The sequence below is a fragment of the Corvus hawaiiensis genome, chromosome 14 (genome assembly GCF_020740725.1).
Source record: "Corvus hawaiiensis isolate bCorHaw1 chromosome 14, bCorHaw1.pri.cur, whole genome shotgun sequence".
Classification (NCBI taxonomy): Eukaryota; Metazoa; Chordata; class Aves; order Passeriformes; family Corvidae; genus Corvus; species Corvus hawaiiensis.
Genome location: NC_063226.1, coordinates 13,303,644 through 13,330,931, shown reverse-complemented (window position 1 = coordinate 13,330,931; position 27,288 = coordinate 13,303,644). Strand labels below are relative to the sequence as shown.

Here is a 27,288-nt window from a genome sequence, read left to right as displayed (position 1 = left end):
CAAAGGAAATCTATTACTCATCTGATGCGGCATCATAATTAAAATGGTAGTTTTGAAAACCGAAGGAATTACCCGTTTGGTCACACGTGTGCTTGTAGTCACGTATGGAGGTGTGCAACGTTATGCTCTGCAGTAATGGCTTAGGAATAGGTAAATGTATACTTCCTTCTTTCCATTGAGATAGGAAATTCTGAGGATTGGTGTTGATGTTAAGTGGAGCAGGCAGGACATTTCATGAGGTCTAAATGGTATGCGTTTAATTTTTAAATTATCTTAATCTGAGAGATGTAAGAAGAATAATGCTGCTTAATTTATCACTATCTCAGGGCTTTGAGTATGGGAAAACAGTCCTCTACATTTGGTTAGAAATATTTTTTTGTTCCCATTTTACAGACTGAGAGAACGATGTGTCCTGTCTTTGCTTCAGTCACAATGACTGTAGTGGAACTAGATTTTAAAATGATTTAGAGACCAGATATAAATTGGTGATGGAACTCTGTCTGAAATTCATGAGTTTCTGTTTTCTTGTCTGCTGTTTCTTCATCTAGATGCCCGTTGATTATGTTCACAGTTCAGCACAGCTGAGTTAATGATAAATTTCATGAGATCAAACAGACTTAATATAGTTTTGCTTTTTCTCTAAAGGCCCAGTCCTGAGTCTGCTGATTTGAGGTGCAAAATTTTATGCCTTTAAAGTTAGTGAAAAGAGGGTCAAGTCAAACTGTAGTTTGGTAACTGTTGGTGTAAGCAATTTTACACATTGTAGTCACTAATCTGTTTAGCTTCTTTAGTATTTTAAAGTGGTAGATTCTGGAAGTATTGTAATACTTTTGCAGCCTTTATATGAGTTAAGGAAATACAGTGTTTGCTTTGTCACCTTTCCTTTGCTCACCTTTGAAGTTCGGTTATAATCCCAGTGTACAAACTTTAGATTTCCCCAGATTTTTGTGCATCACATACACAAGTTAATGACACCTTATGCTCTAAAACCTGTGCAGAAGTTGCCAATAAATGTCACAATATTAAAACAGTAAGGAGAATTTCATGGAGTCATAGAATAGTTTTGATTGGAAGGGGCCCTTAAAGGTCATCCAGTCCAACTCCCCTGCAATCAGCATGAACATCTTGAAGAGATCAGGTTGCTCAGAGCCCTGTCCAACCTAACCTTGAATGTTTCCATGGATGGGGCATCTACCACCTCTCTGGGTAACCTGTGCCAGTGTCTCATCACCTATACTGTAAAAACTTCTCCTTATATTTAATCTAAATTGACTCACTTTCAGCTGAAAGCATTACCCCTTATCCTATTTAAGCCATTGTTGTTGATATTGGTGTTTGACTACAGTCCTCTCTAATGAATAAATAAAAATAATTCTTGTCTCACAAATTAGAATGCTTACTGTGCTTGGGGAGACCACATTGAAGCTAAGACTTGTGAAGGTTTTGGTTCAGAAAAAAATACTATGTTTAGAAAAAATTTCTGATTTTTATGATGTAAGGTTGTGTGCAATCCTACGAGGACACATGTTAAAGTGATGGTGTTGCTCTCCTATAGAGGTTGATTTAGTCATACACTCTTCTAATACAGAAAAGTTACAATTGGTTAACCAACCTTCTATTCATTACCAGTGCTACATTTCTGTGAGTATGATGCTGGTTTGTAACCGGTATGACTAAATTAAAATCCCTCTAGAGAACAAAAAGCTCTGAATCTAACTTTAGTCTAGGTAGCATGCGGATCTGTAGTCTGTGGTGACAGACAGATCAACCAGCTATCAACTTTTCTGATAGTTCTGCCAGACCAGCACTGCATCATTGAGCACTTTTGCATCATCCCAGTTTCTCACTGATGCTCACCAAGAGCTCCATCATTGTTTTACTAGGTAGATACTTATTTTAAAAGACTGAGCATTTTGCTGCAGTACTGGTAAGTGGCATATTCAAAATTTATTGAAATCAGTTAAGAGGTAGACTCTCTACCCAGTTAGAGGTAGTCCCTCCCTCACTTGCCATTTTACTAACTTACTTTTTATTGTTTCTTGACCAAGGACACAGCACAGTAATATTTGGCTGAGCACAGAATTATTCTGTAGTACAGCTGTAGCTATAGGTTTTAGACTATGATAGAATTGTCAGTGGTAGCTGCCTCCTTCAAAATGAATATCCAACATGTTGTATCTTACTATTGTTCTGCTTTCCATGAATCAAACAATTAATTAAGAAAGAGACATAAATGTGCTAAGTGTCAGTTGATCTCTATGAATGAAGTAAGAGGGAAATAATGTTAAATGGTAATTCTGTTGGATGGAAAGTAAGATTTTTATGCTGCTTAAGTAAAAAGGTGATATTAGTTACATTCTTATCTTGGCACTTTGATAAGCCTGTTCTTGAGACTCCTCTGTTGCATTTCATGATGAGGAGACTATGCTTAAATGAGCAGATTTCAGTCCTCATCCATCTTTGTCTATGGCTGAAACCAGATAAATATTAATTCCTTAAAAAAAAAATCTTTACTGGTAGGCTTAAAAATCAGTTCGCGTGGATGAAGCTAAAGTCTGCCATTGCCATCTAACTTCAAAAAACCTCTTATCTTTTTTATTTGTTGATGTTTAGGTGGTTTCTGCTTATTTGCTTGAAAGCCTTCATACATCTTGAAATTTGATATACTATAGCATGAAAATCTTTGTGTATAAATTATAGCTGTAGTTAGCATTATACAACACAGTAATGTCACTAGTATTTATACTTGACAGGAGAAGTAATTTAGATGCTTCTCTACTTTTTTTTTAATAGCTTGTGGGTGTTACCTGTTCATTTAATTCACTATATTAAATGCCATTGGTTTTACCTTAATGTACCTTTAATAAATTTAAAAACCTGTTTGAGAATCGAAAAAGCACCAGAAATACAACTTTAGTAGAAATTGAAATATTAATATCAGTGATACAGGGTTAATTGAATGTCAGGAAAAAATACCAGCCAGAGGATGAAAAGTCCTTTACTTGTAACTTCTACATTGAGAGTAATTTCAAGGTGTTTTAAAAGTTGAAATGAGTCTTAAAATGGTGGGGGAAATGCATCCTAAAACTGCAGTTTCTAACTTAACTGTTGCTGTTATATTTGAACACAAAATCTAAAGCAGTTTCTCGAATAATAATGAAACGAGGCATAAAAATTAATCTCCATAAAAAGTCCCTAAGGGGAAAAAAAGATAGATGACTTTGTGAAGAGCATTCTGGTATGCAAGGAGATGAGGCATTTCTCATATTCGTGTTGCTGAGTAATCTTTATTTACTTATATGGAGTATGTTTTGGTACTTCTTTCCCTTATTTTCTTGAGCCAAGGATGTTTGACTCTACTTTCCCTTTCCACAGAATTGGAATTGGGCACATGAGTTGAGTGCTCTTGTTGCCAGTCTAGCTGGATTCTGATTGTGTGTCGGTAAGTAACTGGTATTTTCAAAGTTTCCCTGTTAAAGTTCCAGTTAGTCTGAAAAAAAGGAAACTCTTTTCCTTTCAAGCTTTCAGAAGCAGTTCACTTCCTGACAGCCCTAAAGCTTTGTCTCTTCTGTGGCTTGATGTTGAAGGTTCTGTATTGAGCTCAGCTTGTTTCCATTTTCTCTTGAACTGAAGAAGAGTCAAAACTTATTATAACAGATTCATCAGCTGGTAATGAGGATGGGATTTATTTTGGAGAACTGAGATGTTGAAGACTTGTGTATTCTCCTCTGCTGAATATGGAACTTACATGTTGGATTTCTTGAGTTCATTTGATTGGGTATTGGATGGAGCAGCTTCTGGAGTCCTGTTAGGTATTGCCATGTAACCTTTTGTGCTTTCAGGCTTGTAACTGTATCTAGAAATGGCAGATGTATGGAAATTGAGTGATGCTCGTAGTCATCTTGTATATATATATATACACACATGCTGTTACACTGAATGTAGACCATATGCTCAAATTAATAAAAATAATCAAGATCAAAAATTAAATAAAAAGCTAATTTTATTTCATAAGTCTCAGAAGATGATTGCTGGATTGTAGATGTCTATGTTGCTTATGATTTAAAAACCTGTCTTAAGTTTTCCATGTTCAGAACTTTTCACAGACGTACAATTATATTGTATTTTATTATTGCTTGCTACTGAATCATCAAGCCAACACAAACAGGGCCTTTGAAGTGTTGTTCACTCCCATTCTTAATGAGTAACCTTTGACATTTCAGTAAACATCAGCATGTTGGGTGCTAAGTGTACTGTCTACATTGTTACCAGATGGAGACAAGTCTTTATTTTTAAAAGAAATTACTCCAAGTCAAATGCAGGAATGACACAAGAGAAATGTGTATTGCTTGCTCCTTCTCCACATATGCTTTTGTTTGTAGATAAGTAAAGGGTATGAAATCTTTCTAGTGTGTACCAGTTCTTAAAGAACAAACAGAAGCTGTGAGCAAGTGTTTGCAAGCTCTTTTTTAATCATAACAGTTGTGGTCAGCGTGCAAGGTGTTTACAGGATGAGCCAATGTCTGAGGGTAAGGACCAAGAGCTCAGCTGTGCCAGGAAAGTCCAGCACCTTCATTAGAGCTTGAAAATCTGGAACCATTTCTGCGCAACTAATGTATACGTATGTAACGACAAAGTGATAGTGGGTGAAGCATAAACAATTTAGCACAATTTGATGGTGGATTTCATACCAGAACATGAGAAGCAGTAGTAAATCAAATCATGACTCTTCATATTTTAGTAATGTTTTACCTTATTGATTGGAAATGCAGAGTAAATGAGTCAGACATTTTAGGTTAGCAGATCTTTTTCTTTGCTCATCATCTTGCTGATCAATGGTCTGATCTAAAAATAATAAAATATGACTCTGACATCTGTTTGAAATAGATTGTTTAAATACTGTGTTCAGCTTTTTTGTTTTGCTCTGCCTTTTTAACAGTGGGGATTACCACACCTAAGGGATAAATGGAGGGCTGCAGATTAAATCACACATGCGATGTAAATGCATCAAAACATTCTGCAAGCATAAGCACCATATCCATTAAAAATATTTCACTGGAAGAATATTAAAGATCTGGCATGTACTCCTAAATAAAATAAAGCTATTGAGAGGCAAATATTTTGTATGAAAGGGCATGGTTATAGTACCAGGGTACTCTTAGTAGTTGTCTTTATCTCCAAATAAAACTGAATGTTATCTAGATTTTTGGGGTTTTTTTAAAATTGTATTCTATTTTAGCACTTTTCTACATATGAAAATAAATACACTTTTCTGGAGGAGATCTATCTCTAAAAAGTAACCCAAATTGCCTACATCCTTAAAAGGAAAAACCTCAACCAAGTATCACTCTTCTATTGCATGTTATAATACAGTACAAAAAATCTACTGTCACCCTTTCTCCTCAGAATTTATAAGCTACTTTTAAAATGTCAATGGAAGTAAGAGATGGGAGTAAAAATCTTGGAATGAAATCAAAAGGAAAAGGCTCTTAATGGAGTCCTACTGTTTGGTGTCACTCCACAGAGGGACCTCCACCTGTTTATTTCGTGTGATAGTATGATACCAGAGAAAAGTTGAGCGTTCAAGAGTTTAGGTTGTGCATCCTTTAGGGAAGATCTGGGAAGAAAGGATAGGTGAGAAATAAATTGGAAGGGAAAGAAACCAGCTGCACTCCTAGGCCAAAGCAAAACTGAATATGCTCAAGATGATTTGAAACGTGTAGAACGAGGAGTTGAGGTGAGGTGGAGCAGGAGAACGAAGCTGTGTTTATGGAGCAGTAAAAAGGCCAAGGGTGTTCCCCATTTGCTGCTGTGTTTCAGGTAGCCTGCTGCAGGCACACTCACTAACAAGATATCTCTTGTTAGCAAAGTGCTTTTGGCAGATCTGAACTATTCTAAATTTGCCTTGACTGATGTAATCAAACACTGAACTTTTTGTTTAAATATTTGTAGTGACGTGTACATGCGCTTCCCCTACCTCTGAGCTTGTGTTAGACTACAGCGAGGTCCTGTATAATTAACTTCTGGTATATTTTCTGTTTATGTCAAATCTCACAGGAAGATTCATGGCAGCAGAGTCAGTAAAAACCTTGACTTCACAACTTTTCTGGAAGTAGCATTGAATCCTGATATCCACTGATAAATCAACAGTACACTGCTCCAGCTTGGAGTTGTGCTTCTCTGTTCTCTTCTTTAGACGGTGTTGCTTTGTCTTGGATTTTCCACTTGCATTTGGATGTCACTATTTTTTGTAGGTTTTAAACCAATTGTTTTGTTCTGAGAAATGCTAAGAAGCTTGAGGATGAAAGGGAAAGTGTAAGGTTTGGGGTTTTTTTTCTTCTTTCATTACTGGATTATCATTAGTATATATGTATGTCTACATCTTTTGTAAGTAACTTTTGTAACTTTTTTACAAAAGTAAAAAAACCAAGCACCCTTCCTAATTACTTTAGATCTGGGAGGTAGTTAGAAAAATATTTCCAGTTTTCTCCCAAAAAGGAAAGCAGTCTTCTTGGGCTGAAAAGAAAGGGCACTGATGGCTCACCTGTGTGCTCTGTGGTTTAGGTTCTCTTCTGTAGAACACAGCTTGAGATTTCACAGGTCTCTCTGTTGTGTCCCATTTGAGTGAAAACTCAAAGGTATGTTGGACACCTTAATAGCATGGAGGTGTGCCCTGGAGCTGGCTCCCCAGGTCACAGCACCAAGTCTGCTAGAGTTCAAGAAGGGAACAGTTGGGACAGTGTTCTCAGACCCATGGTGTGATCACTGGGGTGTCCTGTGCAGGGCCACAAGTTGGGCTTCAATGATCCTTGTAGGTCTCTTCCAGCTCGGGATATCCTATGATTCTGTGATCCATCTTCACATTGTCCACTGAGATTGGTGTGATTGGTAAGGGGAAACTGTGTTTTGGTGTGTGCACAGGTTTTGTTTGTTTTCAATGAACTGTAACCTGCTGCACAGATTTCTTTTGAAGAGCATGAGAGCAGTGAGGCAGGGCAACAAATCTGTAACCAACTTTCTGCATTATTTTTTGGATAATGTATTAATGGGAACCTTACAAATGACAAAGTTTGAAATAAATTAGAAGTAGAAATGCATTTTTCGAAAATCCCTCCAGTAAATGTTTATCTACTATTAACTGATACGCAGAAACAACTTCAATACTAATTTCCTACACTGAGGATGAGTGAGATCAGTTCAAGGCTATTATGCCCTGAATTTGCAGACAGCTTGTTGTAATTAAGAAATAAAACTCAGAGTTGTTGTTTTGATTTTTCCGTGATGCTTTGCCTGGGGGTCAGAAATATGTTCTTGATGCCTGCTGTCTATAGGCACTAAAAGACTTAAATAGCATTGTGCCTATTAACACAAGTTGTTTGCATTTGTGCAAAAATTCCCCTCCAAAGCTGATTTAGTGTTCCAACATAAAAGGGCTGTGGGATTACAAGGCTGTTAATAGATGAGAAAACGACTATATGTACCATGAAGGTGGTTATGACCACAGGAAACTTGTATCAAAATTGCTTTAGGTCATAATGTTATAGTATGGAAACTTTTAAAAGGTTATTTCCTTAAACCGTTGACAAAACTGGTCTTCTGTTACAGTTTCAGCTCCTAAGGACAAAAACTTAAGTATGGTATCTGCTTTCTCTGCCGAATAAAACAGGAGCTCTTCTACTGATAGTTATTCTGGGAGCTGAGCATCTTGTTGCATTTGAGTACAAAGGCACAGTTCGTTACTGATGGGAAAACAAACTTTCTCTACCGTAGCAATTCAAATTGAGCTCTCTGCTAAGTAGTGCTCATTAAAATATCTATCATTTACAGGAATTACTATTTTAGCCCTTTTAAATGTTTCAGTGCTTTTTCTTACACTGGATGACATTTGTATATTTAAAAAAGAAGGGCAGAAAAGGACACTGTTTCAGAAGGATTATTTTCTGGGGAAGCACACAGCTAAAACTGGACAGTAGATGAGCTGTATAGGCCTAAGGGCGAGGATAACAGAATTAGTAGAAATAAAGATTTGTTGTTTCCTGCTTGCTGAAATAACCCATCTGTTTTGGGGAACATGTAGATGATACTCCCTGAAGTGTAATTTATTATCTTCAATTTCTGAGGATTCCCAGATTATATCCAAATTCACTTTACCCTTCTGGTAGACAGTTAATGGGGAAATAAAGCAGCTCTGTTGTATCTGCTTCTGCTGCTTGGTCTTAGAAGTCTGTGAGATCTGTTCCATTCACCTCTGAAAGTGCATTGCCCTCTCTCCAGTGCAGGACTGTTCTTCCTTCTTGGGTGCCTGTTTCTCCTATCCAGTTCTTCCCTCCTTCCACATACCCATCAGTGATGTTTGGGAAGATCGCTTAGGTCCTCTTAGATGGATAGCCAGCACCAGCAGAGTCAGATACCTCTAAATAGTCAGCTGTCAGATTGTTCTAGAAGAACAAGAACAGTTTCTGAGGCAGGACTGTAAAGTACCAAGTGCCTGTTGCACATTCATATGTAGGAAGCTGTGTCCTGCTTGGGATCTTATCCTTCTATGTTTTCAAAGCAGCAGTATTTACCTAAATCTGTGCTCAGTCCATGGTTTTTCTATTAGATGGAAACTTTCTTTATAAACAGAATTAAAAAAAAAAAAACAAAAATGCTCTGAAGCAATTTTAAACTCTTGGGTCAACTTGTAAACTTCTCCAAGAAGATTGTTGGTGGGTGGGGAATTATTTTTAGAACCAGAGGTCTGCAATGCCAAGTATGCATCCAGTTCTGCGTTTTCTGAGTTATGACTAAAGGACTAAAGATACCCCTTTTAATTCTTTCTCTTGACATTCGCTGAGCAGCTTAGATGAAGTTCTTTGCTATGGACAAGCAGTTTAAAAGTTTTACATGAGTAAGGGGATAGTATGGGGGTCAGATGTAGGGTTTTCTACACCAGATCAAAAAAATGGATATTCTAGTTCAGTGTAGTGCTTCTGGACTGCAGTTGTCTAACAAACTCATAAACAAGGAATGTTATTTTGACTTGGATGTTTTTCAGTTGATGGTAGAGATGGTGGCTAGACACAGGAAGGCTCACTTTAGCGTACAGGTGTACACTAGTGTTTTGTTAGTGTACCTCTGATCTGAACAAAGGCATATTTGTAGAGTGCAATACATATATTTGGAGAATGTGCCTGTAAATAAATGAGCATTCATTCAAATTATGAATCTAAAGATGGATAGCATTAGCTAAAGAATATAACTCTCCTAGAAATGAGTGCTTTGTAATGAATGGCATTCAAGATGACAATTGTCTGTTTGAATTCTCGATACTGCGGACTTGCTGGAATTTTATTTCACTGAAAAAAGAAATTAATTAAAATCAGGTCATTCCTCCTTTGCAGTCATATATATGAAACAATTTCAAAGGATATCAGATAAAAATTGTTTCCATAGTAAAAGGTTCTAAGGTGTTTGCAGAATAATGAAAGGAACTTAGCAACGAGTTCTGAATATTTCAAAAAACCTAAACTTGGAGTTTGGTTTTTGCACAACAATTTCACCTATTCTTCAACTTGCTTGATGGAACTGAAGCTATAATTTGCAATGATAAGGTGAATGACTGGGGTTTAAAGCTTTTTTCCTGAATGACTTTTGAAGGTAAGTAAGTCTTATCTGCATAGTTCTTGAGGGAATGGACTTCCGAGCTGTTATTCTTACATATAAAAATGTTGATATATTTTTCAGGTTTGGATAAGAGGGAAAAGTAAGTATTTGTAGCCTTCAGCCATGGACTGGTAGCTTTTCTGGGAGGTGAACTGAGAAACAGCAGGTCTTAATATTACATTTGTTTATTATGCACTGTGGCTCATATTGCTACTCACACTTCTCATATCTGATTTTTTTTTAAAAGGCATTTAATTAACTGTCTTTAGAAATATGCAGGAGAACAACTGCTTTGTGTTTTGAGGGTCACTGACACAACTCCCCTAATTTTTCTTCAGCACCTAATACTTTGTGTGCTATGAAGAAAATAGTTCCTGTGCCCAAACTTCAGCTTATGTTACTGTACTTCTTCAGCAGAGGAAGTATCCAACAGGAAATGCTGGTTGTGTATGTGTGCCATCCTCAACAGAATCTGCTGTTGTTTCCCAACTTACTTTTACTGTTCATGAAATCATTCATGTAGTTAACTTTAAAAGGGTGCCTTGTTTATTCCACAGAAATCTAGGAAAGTCTCCAAACATAACTCTTACCGTTTTCATCATGGGCTAACTTTCCTATTAATAGAAAGTTTTCACAGTGGAAGACCAGTGGAGTCTGTAAAACTTCTTTCTTGTTCTTTCTCATATGTAAAGAGGTATCTATATCAGTATTCAAACAGCATATCCAGAGACACTGAATATACTGCTATTAAATAGTGAAAATTAGTGATCATAAAGTGAAACTGTGTGTACTTGGATATACTTAACATGAGTCAAATAGCTGGCATTGGTACTGAATCAAGTGCAGTATTACTGTGAAATGATTGATATGTTGCTTTTATAACAACATAACAGCTGAAGTGATTTTTCAGCATCATTTGGAAATGGATAGAGACTTTATTTTCAGTTGTCATAATATTCCGCTTTAGAATAAATGTACCACCCAACAATGATAAATGTAATTTGTACTCTCTTTTTGAATCAGGTTGATAATATTTTTGTATTGCTTGTGCTCTAAGCTCCATCATAAAACTGAAGTTTTACTTGCCTTATACTTGGCTTTTTAATTTGGGCAATCTTTTGCATTGAGCAGTACAGTTTGCTGGTCACTAGGAATAGTGTGTAAGAGTAGCTAATGCCACATTATACTGGGTGCCTAACTTCTAATAGTATATTTTGTGTTTTATTGAGTTACAGTATTACTAAGAACCATTAGCTGTAAATCCGTAAACATTAAATGAAATCTAGAGACTTTAGTTTTGAACTCCCTCTGAAATGTTACCTCTGGTATCCTTCTCAAATGGGGCATAGACAAACCAGCACAAAAGATGGTTAAGATCAACACATCAACAATTTCTTCATTCAATCTACGTTGACAGTTTTTTAATGACACCTTTTTCAGATCTTTCTACACACTTCAAAGAAACCAATACAATTGCTGTTTTGGAATTCAGCTCTTCAACTTGAGCTTGTGAGCAGAGGGCAACTTCATATTTAGGAAAAAAAGCCAAGGTTGTCAAGTCTAGGATGCAGAGAACAGCACTGGAGTTCTTCTGGGTGGCCTGGTCTTCTGGGCAGCCTGGCAGGATGGAAGGCAGCTACCATGGACAGTGTATATCTTTAGAGAGTGTGCATACACTTCTCCATACCAAATAATCGAGAATTTAGGAATTGTCATTCTCCCCAAGGTCGTATCTGTTTCCTGTGACTTTCTTTTCCCCAGCTGTATTTGTTGTTTAAGTTATAGCGATTCAGTAGTAGATATTTGGATGATGTGGAAGTAAAGAGTTTTTACTTTTCCTGCTCCCAAATCTCCTATTTTGATTTTTAAGTGGAGATCATCTAGTCCATAGTCCATTTTGAGTCTCTCTTTTCAACTCTAAAGGCTGATGTTTTTGCAAAACAGAGTTACTCATATGAGCTTTCATTCCTATTTCCTGATTCCAGTGGGAAGAAAACGTAACATAACAGACTTCTTCTAGGCTGAAAAAAAAAAGTTTTATGTGCATCTTAAACATTTGTTTCTATTTGCATTTTAGAACTGAAATGTATGAACACAAATGCAAAGCATTTGTCATCTTTTAAATTTGCTAAAATGTCAGTAAAGTAGTAAATATTTGGTTCTGTTTTCTGGCAGACTGGGGGCAGACAGTACGTGCCTTCTAATTAGTAAAAGCCTTCCTACAGAACTGTAAAAGGTATTCTCAGTCTTTATCAGCTTTTAATTTTACATTATGGAGGTGACAATGGCCCATGTCCTCATTAGCCTTCTGCTTGTTTGCTTATAAGCATCTCTCATCTCATATTCTTTTCAGTTTTGTCTGAGCAATAATATCCTTTTTTCTACAAAAACATTTATTGTAATTTATTTCACACTTGGTGGTCATTTCAATTTTTTGTTTCATAAATTCTCATAACTTTGCAATAAGCCTTACTTTTTCTCCCAGCATTTGGTTTTGTTGGTTTTTTTTTCACCTATGCTGCGAACATTGAGGAGTTTTATGTGGTGTTTCATGGACACAAGGGTTAGAATTCATACAATGATTCCTGTTTTCTTTGTGCACATGTTAGATATTAAGGTTTTGACTTACTGCTTAGTCTGCTACTATGTTGCAGTAGTAGACCTCAATGACAATTATAGTTTGCATTCTAGTCTTAGAGTCAGGCAAAATATTTGGTTACTTTGGTCTGAGTAAAAGCAAATTCTCCAAAATGCATTTGCCTAAGATACTGATTTCCTAACACTGCTGGTTAAGTGAAACATCCTAATACAAAAATTCAGTCTTGAATGGCTGAGCTAAGTTATATTGTATTTAACTTTATCTTTAAAAAAGAACTTACTGAGAAGTTGTAAATATGGTGCTGCATAAGACTCTAATACTCTGATGGTTTTAGAAAGAGATTTAGAACTGTTTGCTTTTTGAGAGGAAAATATTGTGACAGCTGTGCTTAAACATGTTTTATGTGCTTAAAAATTCTTAAGGCAGAGTTAGAGGGGAAAAAATCAAGAGATGCCCAAAACCAGTAGTTGGACATTAGTTCAGAGGAAGCTGAGACAGCTCTTTGAAGCTATATAGATGTAAATCAAATACTGCCCTAGATCAAGACACTTTCATGTTTCCTGTAACTATTTGCAAATTCTAAATTTAATAGCTTTGTTTTTCTAAGAGTAGACAGACCAGACTTGTATACTTGTGGTGCCTTCAAGCCCTTCAAGCATTTGTGTATCCAATGAATTGTACTCAAATGTCACTTTCCACCCCTCATCCCCCAACTCCCTCCTGACAAAACACAGTGCCCTATAAATACCTTGTCCTTTGTCAATATTTGCAGTTGTCCTTAAAGTGACAACGTAAGAGTCATTGATGATCATTTTTCTCTGGTGAATTCCTCTTTTTCTCATGGGGTGGGAATATAGCATTAATAGAAAAAAACAAAAAAATGGTATTACTTGCCATAAAATGTTCAGTATTTCAGGACTGTGTACTAAAAACTCTGTGTCTGCTTTCTCTGCATTACTTTTCAGCTTTTGTTTTAGTTTCTAACTCAGTCTTGAAAAGCAGTATCACAGCCAATGTTTATGCAGAAAAGAGACTCATGAAACCTGTATAACCCCTCAATAATTGGTGTGAAGACCTGGTAATTGCTTTATTTTGTAGATAACTTCCCACACAGGGAATCTAATCCTTTCTTCCATTGAGTGTGAGAAGCTGCTTTGTCCATTAAGGTTTTTCATTTAAGTTTGTAATGCCACTTTGTATTCAAAGACCAGTGGTATGTCTTGAGCACTCTCTGGATAGTTGAAATGAAAGGAAAATGAATTACAGAAGTTGCAAATCTTGCAAAATAAAAATAAAATCTTGCAGAAATAATTTTCTTCATCCTTTCATTGAAAAACATAATCATCCAGTGTTCATGTTATCATAAAAATCCTAATTTCTAGCCTTCTTTTTTTGTAATTCAATCATATATTACCTAACCAATTCACAAGTGATCTGGTTTGAATGTAATACCCGGGCATCAGGAGTGAAGAAGGTGCCTTTACTTCACTGCTGATTATCAGAAGCGCAGAATGGACAATAGAGGGCATGTTTGAAACCCACATGCCTTCAGATGGCAAAATAATTAATCTCTGTTCTGACTCTTTGTCTTGGTTTGAAAGACAGGTGTCTGCTAAGGAAGGCAGGAACCTCCCTTGAAATGGAAAATGTTACCCCCCTTCCCTCTGAATTATTTTAGTTTTGAAATTAAGGGGCTTTCGGGCAATTATATGAGAAACAGGAATAACAGTTCTTTACTAGTCTCTATTACAAGGCAGTAATACAGAAACGCTGGCTTAACCTGACAGGATACAACCTGACACCCTGTCAGGCATGGTGGTGGTAGCAGTCCGATTAAATGGTGGCTGCAGTCCTGTTGAAGTGGTAGATGTGGTTCTGTTGAAGTGGTGATCCTGTAGAAGGGTCAGGTCCTTGTCTGAAGGTCCAGTGGTAGTTCCGTAGCTCTTGTCCTCTGGGAATCCAGTAGGTAAGGGCTGCCTGTGGTGTTCCAAACCTCAGATTATACCCAGGTAGGAATGCTTGGTTCCTCCCCCTGGGTGGAGCATCTCACAGAGGGATGATGTAATTTTATGAGTCCGGCAGTGAGCCTTGATAATCCATTAACAGGAGATATCTCTGTTACCAGGGGTGTGTCACGGAAGAGATAAAGAATCCTGCCCCACCTGGTTTCAACAGATGGTGATGGAATACATACTTTTGGTTACATCTTGCATTGTAACCTAACACACACTTCTTGTATAAGTCTTGGGCTGTTTTCCTCTTTTTGCGTGGTTCATCCGTAGGACCACTATCACATTTGTATCATAGATGGGGACATTGCCATGTCAGTGTGTTGCTCAGTTGATAAATGGTTTCTTTGGCAGTTGTGTGACTTCTTGCTTGCAGCTATGTGGAAAGGTAGGACTGCTCATGGCATCTGTGGAAAACAGAGCGTATTGAAAATGCAGTTTCTTTATCGTTCCATGTAGTGGGTCACTGTGTGGCTTGTATGATAAAGTGAGCCTTGATTTCTGGCCTGAAGCTGGTACCTCTTAGATCTTCAGGCATCCAAAGTCCTGTGAAGAAACAAGTTGCTTTTGATGCAACAGCATAATTTCTGCGAAATCTTCCTAGTTTTAGTATGAAATAGCTGAAATGCATCTGTAAGAACCGTTCTTAAATAGAAGACAATCCTGTTTTCTTACACAGTGTAGAATTTTTCTTCTACCTGTCACCTACAGCTGGACTGTGCAAACTAGACAAACTTTTCAGAATATTTGAAAATGTGGGTCAACAACTCAGAAGAACAGATTTAGGAAGACCATCACAGCAAATCTAAAATACACCGATTCAAGTAACTATACACCAGATGATTGTGAGGAATCTTAATTGAACTATTATCCAGGTAAACTAATTTGCTACTACATAATCATCAGATCTGCTGGAATAAAGAATTTATTATTAATTCAGTGTTTCCAGCAAAAAAAAATATTTTCACAAGAAGATTTCAATTATTTCTCTTGGGCACTCTTCTGAAAAAGCTTGAACAGTGCCACTGCTTGGGGGTTTTTTTCTGTATTGTGATACATTAACATATGATGGTATGAACATAGAATATTATTTTTAATGTTCAAATCAGGAAAAATACTTTTTTTTTGCTTTTATTAAAGGCTGTGAAATTTTTTCCTTCAGACTAATCCACCTTGACATGGTTGTAAAAGTAAGAAACAAGTGGCCTAGAGCAACTAAGAGTCAGGGTAGCATCCTGCCTGGATGGCCTTAAAGATATGTAAGCATAATTGGTGATTCCATGGCAATTGTGTAGTAGTGTGTCAGATTTCATTTAACGACCAACTTTTACCTTCATGTTGAAGGGAATCATACAAAAGAAGTTTAAACCATTAATGTTTTGCATTTAGTTGATGATAATCTGTTTATTACAAATGTGGATAGATATATGTATGTGCGCATAAGCATATTGCACATGGAAACTTTGCTGTGTAATTTTTTTTTTCCAGTATCCTTTAGAAATAGGTTGGCACTTCCTTCTTCTGAGGGTAAATGCTGTGTACTGTGCTAAGAGTAATGCTTGCTTAGCTTTTTGTAGGTTCAGGCCTAGATGCAGAAGGCTTAAATACAGGTTAAGCATTTTTATTTTTTGTTCTCTAAAGACAAAAGAAATAAAGGTGATTTCCTGAAGATTGTGTCTTATCCACTGTTACATCTGAGATGCCTGATCTTCTCTCTATGATCTTTTATTCATCATGAAAATACCCTGAAGCAGTCCGAGTTTATTCCTGTAGTCTCCAGGGTACCCTTGCTCTTTTGTTCTTTATGTGTCTTGGCCCTGACTTGCCAGATATGACAGCAGTTTTTGTGGCTGGTCTGAATGCATGTGCTCGACAAGCTGGCCAAAGAGAAGGGGTAGGTGTGAAATACTCAACTGTTTTCTCCCAGAACTCTAGCTAGCTTTATCTTGTATCTGGTTCTGGACATCTGATACAATAATTTCAGTTTGAAACCTTCGAATAATTTTAAGCAAGTTTCACTCTGTAAGCTTGGTAATCGTGGGACAGAGATAAGGGAGGACTGGGAGTGACAGAGTAAGGAACTCATGCTGGTCTCCAATTACTTGCATAAATTATTACCCTGATTTAATGTCCAGTAAGCACAGGAGGAATATCTGGTGGCCAATATGAATAACAAACCTCTGAATGCAAAATTTGAATGCTCATGGGAACAGACTGACTAAAATTTGTGTGGGGATGAGATGATGTGTTCATTTTCTGTCTGTTTTGCAGGCTAAGCTCTGCAGAGGTTGTGTCATCATAAAAATAATATTTGCAGTTAATTCTAAGTACTAATGGCAATCTGTATAATTTCCATTGGTGAAGGTGTAAAATCTTCTTAATCAAGTAATGTTAAGAAGAAGTTTTCTTATTAAGGAGCTTGCATAAGTGATTAACATAGTTTTACTGTGCGTCTTTAATTTTTAGTGGTTTCGGTTTTCAAGTTCTTTGTACCTGTTCAGTCTTCAAAAGACAATGATGTGACACTAGTGACACTCTGGTGTGTGCTTTTTGCTTTTTCCTTTGTCTGCGTAAGCTATTTCATCTTAAATTAATTTCTGGGGTTTATCTCTGAGAGTCTCTATATAATTAGCAATTAATATATGTAACTAGTTATTTGGCATATCTATAGCAGATGAGTATAATTCATACTAATTCCAGGTGAATTGATAGTTTTTATCTGCATTGTGGAAATATGGTCTTTATCTTGAGTAATTTTTCCTTTGACTTGTATATAATGGTCAGGATTTGCGTGTATGTTTGAATAGAGCATAGACATACACATCCTCTTACTGCCTCAGAGTTGCATTGCATTGTCATGTTAAGGAAGGAGTTGAAGAAGCTACACGTCTTCAGTACTCTACTGTAGGAAGAGTTAGTAGGTACCTATGCCTGTAATAAATTTATGTAGTCCCAGTCAGTCTTCTGTCTTCCTGTGTTTGAGATGACGTATTAAGTACTAAATTAATACCCCCCCCTTCCTTCTCAAATTGCTACTTACCCCTAGATTATAATGAAAATGCTGGTATTAAAGATGAGAACGTTACAGTCCTGCTTGGCTGAGCCAACAGTGGTGTTGGGGAGGGAAGTGCTCCCAATTGAACGTTCTCCACCAGTGTCACAAAGTGGATGGTTCTCTCTGGGGGCTGGAGGCACTTGGGAGCCTGTTCTTGTTTTCCCTGCACTGTGGGGAGGGAGGCCCAGCCTGAAGAGGAGAGCTCCCTGAACTCCAGAGCTTGTTTCTCACGGCTGAGCTGCACTGATCAGTCAGCAAGATGAGAGTCACAGACCGACATGACCAGAGAGCTGCAGTGATGGAGAGTAACTGGCAGCTAACTGGTAAAAGTTCAGTTTTTAATGGAAAACTGTATGAAGTTGGACATTTTGTGATGTTACACATTACTTCATAACAAGACATAGTGTAGTTTCATTCTTCAAAAAATGCCATTAGTCTAGATAGAAGATGGTAAAAAAAGTTCATAGGAGGGGAGATCACTATCTGAAGCCTTGAAGCTATACAGAGCTTGATCCCCTTTTCTGATTGTTTACTCAGTACTACAGCTCCCTAAATTTAGTGTATTAGGTTGAAGAGCTTCAGAGAAACTACCAAATGCTTTTGGAATGCACGAGCTCCAGGCTGCAGAGCCGGAACACACAGCTGCCAAGCAGATGATGTGCCAGTTCTGTGATGCTGTCCTTTGCTCTTGCTGCATTGTGGGGTAGGGCAGGATGCCCTTCTACTATGGCATTTCTTACTTAGAAAATACCAGTCTGGGCATCTGCAATGTCAGGCTTCAGCTGGTTTGCTTTACTCTGATTTTTCTGGGAAGTCCTTACATGACTTGTGTGGCCAGCTGCATTTTGTAAATTCTACAAGCACTACTTTTCAAACAGAGCCTTTAATAAATATATTTAAAACAAAAAGCCAGGAAATGTGTTTTAAAGAAACACATCATATACCATCAGAGATATTTACTTATTTACATATACATTGATACCTTATCTAAGGATATTTTAGATTTTGCAGGAATTTCACAGTGTTGTTTAGTTGCCAAATGTCAGTGTGCATACATATACGTTTGTCTTTCTGCTGAGAACTGATGAAAGGAAGATGGTATCAGACCCTGATTCATGATTGTGTTAAATAATTGTTTTGAAAAGGCTTTCATTTCATGTATTTTGTGACCACCTGCTTTCACAGCTGATAAGATAAAAGTGACAGCAACTTAGCCTTGCCCCAAATTTTTAGGTAGGCCTTTCCTTTTTTTATATGGACTGATTTTTCTCTGGAGTTGTTTGAGAGACGTTGAGCTGAACATGCCATCCTTTATGGGCACTGCTGAAACAGCTAGGTGGCAATGTTCTTCTTGTTTCTTATCCTTGTACTAGTCCATGATTAAGATGTTTATTAATAAAGAGTAGTACCTTGTAGATTTCATCAGAGAATGAAGTTAATTAAAGTAATTTTTCAGAAATAGTGATCACATAGAGATATGAGAAGGAATATGTCTATAAAACCATTTATACTTGTTACACATATGCTAGCTAAGATAAATCTAGGACTAACATAATAATTTCTCATTCCTTCAAGTAGGTGTGTTGTATCTGGAAGAGAAAATATTTATGTATTTTAATGTTTTGGTTAATATAGTAAAAATTAATCCAGAAATCTATTCTACTAAAAATGTGTTTATTTTCTCCAGGTTAGTATTCTGATTGACTCATAGTTGTCAACTGAAAAATGTTGCTAATGCTTTATTATCTAGATGTAGCTTTACCATATGGCCAGGCAGATCAGTGGTAGTCTGGAATGCAGAAGACCAAGTCATTATTGCTTGTTACCTGTTCTATTTGTTCATCTTAAGTTTCCACAGGACCCTCACTGGTTTTGTTTGTGATAAAGGAAATGGCTGCAAATGAAGGTGAGAGTTGGGTTTGACTCCTCTGTGTGTGCTGGCTGGGCTCTGGTGTAAGTTTCTGTCTTCAGATGTCATCGGTTCAGGTTTTGGTAAAACCAACTTCTGCTGAAGGCAATGTACTGCAGCAGTTCTTTTACATTCTTATAGATGTCATATTTTACCAAATCTCCTATTCTGCAATGTGAGGACATGATCCAAATGTTGTGTTGGGTTTGAAGGAATATGATATGTAAAGCTTTCATGTATACTTACTGCAGCATAAGATAAATAAAACAATCCTTTTTGTGAAGTAAATTTCTTAAAACCCTGCTCTAAACAAACTTCTGTGGGTGAATTGTAAGTCTTTAGGAAAAGAATATTCATGCTAGTGTTTTTGTAGTGATTATAAGAGGATGTGTGTAATACTCTATTGCAGTGAGAGTAGAGAAAGATAGTTGTTCAAAGCAAAGTTATTTTCCTGTATTCTTCGATTAAAGAACTTCTTCTGTTAAAAAATATCAGCATGTTTTCTTTCTGTTCTTGTGCATCAGTTATTAAAACTGTTGGGATTATTAAAAAGAGTTGAGGCTTGTGTTAAGATTTGAAAGTAGTTAACATTGTACTTTTAATTTCCAGTTTCTAAACTTCCCATAATTTCTGAGTTACTACCTCTACTTATAAAAAGAGATATTAAACCAGAACTTTAAATATTGGTTGAAACATAGGGAGAAATCTTTGTGCAGTGACAGGACATAAAACAGGCGTAATTCTTGCAAGAGGAACTACCAGGCAGGATGCTGGAACTTTGCAGACAGTGCTGCTGCTGCTCCCTGCCTGGAGAGGAGTAGGTATTGCAGGGGTTCCATTGCTTCTAGATGTTTCCTTTCTTTTGAGCTGCACCATTTTGGTTGTTGGAAATTTTGAGATACAAACCCTTTCTTTTTTTTTTTCTTTTTCAGCTAAGTTAAAAGTTTCTAAACTACCAGAGTTAAAATGGAATTCTTTCTGAATTCTTGAATTGAAACTGACTTTATCTGCAACCCTTCATATTAAAAGTGTGATTTGTTGTACCGGTTTTTGGCTACTTTTCTTTAGAGTAGCTGGTTTGGGGCTATGTTTTGGATTTGTGATGCAGCAGTGTTGGTAGCACACAGATGCTTTTGCTGAGTGGTGCTTGCATGGTGCTAAACACTCTTCCTGCTCCTCACCCCACTCAAGTCCTGCTGCCGTGGGGATTCTGAACACCTGCCCACCATTGGGACATGGGGAGTGAATTCCTTGTTTTGCTTTGCTTGTGCACACAGCATTTGTTTTACTTATTAAACTGTCTTCATCTCAACCCATGCACTTACACCCTTCCAATTTTCTTCCTCATTCCACAGGAGAAGAGCATGGGATCAGCTGTGCAGGGGCTAAGCTGCCTATGGGAGTTAACCCACAGCATTTGTTTTGTCATGGACTATGGGAATCTCTTTCTTTTTATTCGTATTTATAGATTAAATTAAGTCATCAGTCAGCAAATTCAGGTCTTCTATTTTGAGACCAGATGATTAAAAGATGTGCAGGTTTAGTATTTTGTATTTCCATAGAAGTGGTGTTTCTGATTGCAAGGCAGTGCCCTGACTCCCACATGAAGTTTTAAGTATATTCCAAGACTTTGATACTAGGAACAGTCTTTTTTCTTTCATAGAGGCAGGTGCTGCAACTTCCTTTCCATCACCCATCCCCTCCCTTTAAGACAGAAAAGTTATGTGGCCAGGATTTAAATCTTTCTTCAATTACAGAATTCATGTGTAATTGAAACTGAGCCTGCATTGTCTGGCTTGTGAAAGCATGCATACTTAGTATGGCTTCTGCATTATTTTTCTCTTTTGCATTAAAATGGATGGAAAATTCTAATTTCTTTCTACTTTCACATATAAAAAGATATCATTGTTTGAGTTTATCAGTATTATAAGTAAAGACAAAGAGGATGGCGTGTATTAATATTGTATATAATTTAAAAGTATTGGGTATGAGCTTGTGTAATGAATTATAACCTAACATTATAGAGTGCCTAGGGGAGTCAAAACATGAATATGCATTAGGAAGTTGCATATTGTGAAAATATACCCATTTCCTTTTAAAGAAATCTTAAATACTGCAAAGAGGAAACAAACAGCTGAGTCTCTCCTTATCTGCAGTAAGTTCTTAGTAAGTAGCTGCTTTAGAAGGAATTAAGGCTGTGATGTGTTAGACTCGAGCATTCGGTCTTTGAGCATGAGCAATGGTCATAATTGGGCACAAATGTTGAGGGCAGTTTTGTAAATCGTAAGACTTGTCCAAAAAAGTTTCTTTAAGACATTCACTTACTATAATTTTGGGATTCCTGTATATGAAAGGAATGGGATTCCTGTGCACGTAACACCATGCCTGTGCTAAGTGAGGCTTGTAATATTTAACTCTAATGAGAAACAGAAAAGCACTTTGTGAAGATTTAATTCATCTGTTCAAGTATTACTACTAAATGTCTTCATTTATGATTAGAGTTGTTTTCTGGGCTGGACAAAGAAATGACTGGAAAACATGAGTTTGACTGTGTGTGATATTTTTCTTTTGCAAATGCCTGTATATGTTTCTCCACAATCATCTCCAATGATTTTTCCTTTTTTTGTTTTCTTTTGTGACCATATTGATTAGTTTCAAATATTTTTTTATTGTTGTTTTGTACAGATCCAGCAGTTGAAACAGGTTTCAGTGACTGTATATTGATTAATTCAGTCATCTATTTGGGCTTTATGGGATTGAAAAATTAGTGTAACACATGTTGTATCTAGTATACTTCTATTTCAGACAGTCTTACAAATATGCCATTTTGAAAAACAATGGGAGGGTTGTAGTTGTGGATGTTGGAATCTTTAAATGTGCCTTACATATTTTACACTACACCACTCAGTGAATATATGTGGGCTATCTCCTAATGCAGTAGATCATTACTGTGATTGTTTGGGTCTCTGTAGTAGCAGCAATTCTTTACAAATTGTGTGTTTCTTTTATATCATATTAAGTTAGCTGAATACTTATAAATGTCTATTTATCAGAATATTGCATACATTAAATTTTGGAAGCAGTTGTTGACATTAAGGTATCTTGCAGAATATTAGGCTTAATGGGGACATATGTGTTTTGTTTTGGGATTTTTGTGGGTTTGGTCATTGGTTTGGGTTTTGTTTTGTTTTTAATCAACACCTGCTTAGAAGCTTGAAAATTCTTAGAATTATGTAGACTAAAATTCCATGTTGGATGGCCATGCCTGTTACTTTATTGTTCCTTCAAACTAATGGTACATCACAGTCCTGCTCCAAGTACATGTTAATACTGTTATATTCAGCACATCAATAAATAATAGCCTTTGAAAATCACTGTATTATGCAGCTGAAGATTTAGGCTTTACTTTGGTATTCTTGAAACTGTTTGGTGAGTGTATTCTCTCCCAGATGAGGAATCCAAGGGAGGAAAATAAGCGCCTCTTTCTTTCTTCTTCCACATACTCGATTAGAGCAGTCAGTCCTAATAAGAAAGATCTGGTTAGTTTATTCTGCTTTTCAGTCTGACAATCAAAGGCTGTCATGGGGTTTTAAATTACCCAGGAACAAGCTTTAGAGCAAAGCTTTTTTTTTCCCCCCAAATACCATTCGTTATTCCAATAGACAAAAAAGAGTCTGTATTGAAACACAACTAATGAGCCTTTTAACAAAAAGCATAATTTATAATAAAGGTAAATTTTTTGTGTGACTTCTATGTGAATGCATTAAGAGTAAATAAGAAGGTGCACTGAAGTCCACCCTGTTTCTACTTACTCTTAGTAAGAAGAAAAGGAAGGCAGTGAGGATGTTTGCATTTTTATGTCATAACACTGTGCCCCTGAAACAAGAAAGGGTTTTTATGGAGAGCAGCAAGGCAAGGTTTTTGATAGAGGTCCTACTAAAACAAATCTAAAAATGAAGCACAAGTGAACTTGTGCTCCTGGGACCACAGGGAGAGAATCTGTGTGCTGTTGTACCGGCATCATTGCTGAAAATAACAGGTGTGGTGTGTGAAAAGTAATTTCTCAGTCACTTTCTGTACAAGCAGGGAGAGCTGTGAGCAAATGTGCTGTCACTATGTCATGGCAGAGTCATAGCACTTCCGAAAATGTTTGGTTGACTTATGTTAACAGATGATCCAATTGATAAACAGTGGATGGACAAAAAATACTCGTGTGGTAGGAGGAGGCATGGGTGTACTCTCTATGTTGGCTTGGTTGTGTTTTTATAGCAAGATTATAAAATATTAAGTGCATAAAATGAGATTGTGCAAGGAGGTGAGATGAAATCAGTTTCTTGCTTTCTTTTGAGTGGTTTGCACTAAATCCAGTCTTGAAGTCAGTTCACTTCAAGCCAGTGAATTTTCAGTCTTCCAGGTAACTTCAGTTAAATTACAGGAAGTGAAATGTAAAGTTAGAGCAGGGAGTTTCCTGCTTTTTTTTTTTTTTTTAATTGTCCATTACTGTGGAAAACCACAATGTATTTCGTTCCTTTCTGTAATTCTGTGGGGGCAAAAAAAAAGATATTTAGACAAATGTGTGCTAGATCTGCTTTTACGATTTAGCTACGTTTGGTACCAGTTGAGGTTTCAGTAGTAAGTTTCAGAATAACTTTGAAAATGCCTCATCTGTATCAAACAGCTACGTATTTTTAAAATTTTGGACCCAGCACCTTCTGTATGTCAATACAAACTGATGAATTATCATTCTGTGCAGTAATTCTGTGCAAATATAGACGTTCTAGAGAGGAGAATGTTAACATGACAGATGTACTTTTTCAGTTTGGAATTACTTCTGGGTTGGTTTGTTTCTTTTTTAATTTCTAGGACAGAGACTGGAAAGTGCTAGGACTTGCTGTAAAATCTCTTCTCCAAAATACTTCTTGCATTGCAACGTTCTTTGAACCTTACAGTCCAATAACTTTGTAAGCCTTAAACTCAGCAACATATTTGATTGCATATTCTTCTAAACCACTAACTGGAGCATGATGTCTTTTTTCATTAAATGTATATTTTGTCTAATTGATTTTATTAATGCTTAGGAGTAAATAACCTCAGGGTGTGTCTTAGTTTTAGAAGTCTGTTACTTCTAGAAACCTTGGAAGACAGGTCTCTGGGTATTTTAAGGAGATACTGTTTGATTTATTTATATACAATTGCTATTGTCTGTTTCTTGTTGACTGAATGTTTTTAATATATCTGAGTGCTTATGAAAATGAAGAGCTAATAGTATTAACAAGAGACTGGCATAGTGTATACAGGCCATCTTTACAAGCTTCTGGATTCTCTTCTGCCTGTGGTCTTCTGCCCAAGCCAACTTTCCATGTGCCAATTGTAAGCTTCTCTTTGAGCACATATTGCTAATCGTCCTGAACCAAGCCAAATTAAATGGTGTATTTTTAATGAGAAAAAGAGTTTGGATTCCTATCCATATGCTTCAACTGATGTCAAATCCTACTTCAAACAGATGCTGACCTCTATATTACAAAGGCATAAGGGCTAATTATTCTTGAACAAATTTTCAATTTTGGCCACCTATAAGGAATCTTTACGTTTCCAAGGGTGTCGTTCAGTATAACATGCCTGTTAAATTTGTCTTAGCATGTCTCAGGCTTAAAATTCCAATACTTGGAACACATGCTGTTGAAAAGAATATAAAATGAAAAGTTCTTAGAATATTTTCACTTCATTCATCTTTACTGTCTTGTATTTCTGCTGGAGATTAAACATCAGGAAAATAATTGTGCTTTCTGCTTAAAAAAAAAATTATGTGGTCTTTTTTTCTAGAAGCTTATCTTCCAGCTCTTAGCCAGCCATTGCCTATGCACCAGTCACAAATGGTTCAATCTGGCATTAGGAACTGGGAGAGCTGGTAGCACTAGCTGTTATCCGCAGAAGGCTTTCTATGCAGATGGCCATATCCTCTTTCCTCCACTCGTTTGAGTTAAAATGTGTAAATGTAAATCATGCATGGTTAGGATTATTCTTTGAAATGCCTGTAAGTAGCTCTTATGTATAAATCAGTTAAGAGCTTGAGACATTTATGTGGAAAGGATATATGGAAAAAATTCCGTATTCTCTGTCATTTTTTTCCTTTTTTTTTCCCTTTAAGTTAAAAATATTCTGTAAAACCATGTGTACCTGTACAAAGTATATCATAAAACAAGTGCAAAAGGCTAAATAGGTGACTGTGAATTATTCAGGGTGGTAGAACATCTGTCTTGTAACAAACAGTGGTTTAGTTCATATAAATTTTGGGTGGAAGGTTCTTTTTTTTTAAAAAACCAAGTCCGCTTTTCTGAAAGCGCACATATGGCTAAGTCAGAGTTCACAGATAAAGATAGTACAACATTAGGGCTTTAGCTGGCTATGTTGATAGTAACAGTAATATGGGTAAAGCCTGTCATACAGATCCTCTAACACTCCTAATCTGAGAAAATGTAGAAATCAAACTTGTAGAACTGAATTAGAGATCTATGGGTATTAAAATCCTCTATTCCCTCCCATTTAAACACAGACCATCTGTTGTTTCCAGATGTACCGCTTCCTGCAGCAGCATACTGGGAATGCAGTTACAGCATCAACAAATCTTTTCTTTTTTTTTTCTCTCCCTGGTTCTGTAGTGTCATTCCCAGAAGCTCCAAACCATCTACCATTGGTGTTTCTTCCTTGAATGACAGTGTACTGTGGCAAGGGATGTTACGTTACTCAATGGGTAATTTGTAGTGTGGGTGGCAAAAATACCTTATGATGTAGATAATATTTTGAATGCTCCGGTGATATGTTTCAAACAAAGTATAGTACAACACCTTAATCTGCTGCTGTCTGTAAAGCAGTGGGCTGTCACCTCCCTCAAGACCACTGTTTGCCTCATTAATATCGACGGAACAAATTATCACTTCACAGCCCAGAAATCTTCTATAGTAGTTGCGGTGATTGATGTAACAAGGCTAAAAAATAATGATGAAATGCATGTTCCAGAAGACAGACTCAAATGGCAGGATCTTCATAGGCAATTAAATTCAACAAAGAGGAGTCTTCCTGGAATAATGTACTTCTAAGTAAATGGCAAGATAACTATGATATTTTGTTGTTATTCTACATAAACTAGTTTTGTATGCAGTAATTATCTGGGAAAACTAAGCATAAAGGCATAAAATAAAAAATTAAGTTTTAGTATGTTTTAAATATGTGTTCTGAAGAAAGTGAAGTGAGAAATAACGCCATTGAATATATCTAGTTTTCCTCTGAATTCACAGAATCATAGAGTGGCCTGGGTTGGAAGGAATCTTAAAGATCAGCTAGCTTCAACCCACCCCTGCCATGGACAGGGACACCTTTGGTGACCAGACCAGGTTGCTCAAGGCCCCATCCAGCCTGGCCTTGAACACTTCCAGGGACATCCACCACTTCTTTGGGCAGTCTGTTTCAGTGCCTCACCACCCTCTCAGTAAAGAATTTCTTCCTAAAATCAAATGTAAACCATCTCTCAGATTGAAGCCATTCCCCCATGTCTTATGACTACATGCCCTTGTCCAAAGTCCCTCTCCACTTTTCTTGTAGGCTCTCTTCAAGTACTGGAAGGGCACAATTAGGTCACCCTAAAGCCTTTTTTCCAGGCTGAACAATCCCAATGACAAACTTTATTATATGTAGGTACTTAAGAATTTATTTAAGTAAATCGTGTTGGTGCTTTTGAGCCTCTATTTTATAACAATCTATGTAGAGCTGATAACAATTCAGCTGTCTAATATATGGATGAATTGTTATCAAATAATTAGGTGATTTCATTGGCTTAAACTAATTTACTGCCTTCTGAATTGAAATACAGTTCTAAGTAGTAAACCTTGTGGACCAAAGAGTTCTGATATTTCTCCAAATGACGTCAAAACTTAAATGCACTTATGTAAGTAACTCTATGTACAGGAATTCACAGATTAGTCTGATAACTGTGAGATGGAGCCTGTAGTTTTGCCTCCTGTGATGTCACAGATTTCAGGGGAGCTGCTCACGTAAATAAGAACTGCAGGACTGG

General features: G+C 36.8%; 1 protein-coding gene across 7 annotated transcripts in view; it reads left to right on the top strand.

Moving 5' to 3' along the window:
• TENM1 (teneurin transmembrane protein 1) overlaps nucleotides 1-27,288 on the top strand; it is an 834,650-nt gene that overhangs the window by 519,100 nt on the left and 288,262 nt on the right. Inside the window, exon 1 of one of the 7 annotated variants that reach the window (XM_048318359.1) lies at nucleotides 3,421-3,442. The exons of the other annotated variants lie outside the window; for them this stretch is intronic. The gene's annotated coding sequence lies outside the window, so the exon portion shown is untranslated. Of the gene's footprint in view, nucleotides 1-3,420; nucleotides 3,443-27,288 lie in introns of those variants that run through there. 7 annotated transcript variants of the gene reach the window in all.